Here is a 505-nt window from a genome sequence, read left to right on the forward strand (position 1 = left end):
ATTATACTTGGTAAAGTGCAAAGTTAGCAGAAATAGGGAAGACACCCAATGAGATAGATTGACAAGGTAACAGCAACAATGGTTTCAAACAAAACAACAATAGTGAGGATGGCACAGAGTCATTACGAATTGAAACTGACTGGATGGAATCTAACAACAATGACTTGCATTAAAATACAGTATCTGAGAGTTGTGGTTTGGGCGGCAGCAGAGACAGCCAGACAGGAAAGGATCCATGCGAGAGGGATTGAAAATCCGAAGAGGCTGTGCTCACGGAACAACACCAGAGCTCTGATCTGCATAAGGTGCACGGAGTCAGTTTCCCGCAAACTCAAGTGGAAAAAAATCACTATATAATGGAAAATACTGCAGGTTAGGAATGGCTCGAGATAGGACTCCCTCTGTGGCTACCCCACCTGGGCAGAGTAAAGAGGGCGGGGCTACAGCCAGACCTGCACAGAGACCTGGCACTAAAAGCAGTGCAGTGACATTCACAAAAGGAGGT

This window comes from Chrysochloris asiatica, unplaced genomic scaffold (assembly GCF_000296735.1).
Source record: "Chrysochloris asiatica unplaced genomic scaffold, ChrAsi1.0 scaffold00070, whole genome shotgun sequence".
Taxonomy (NCBI): Eukaryota; Metazoa; Chordata; class Mammalia; order Afrosoricida; family Chrysochloridae; genus Chrysochloris; species Chrysochloris asiatica.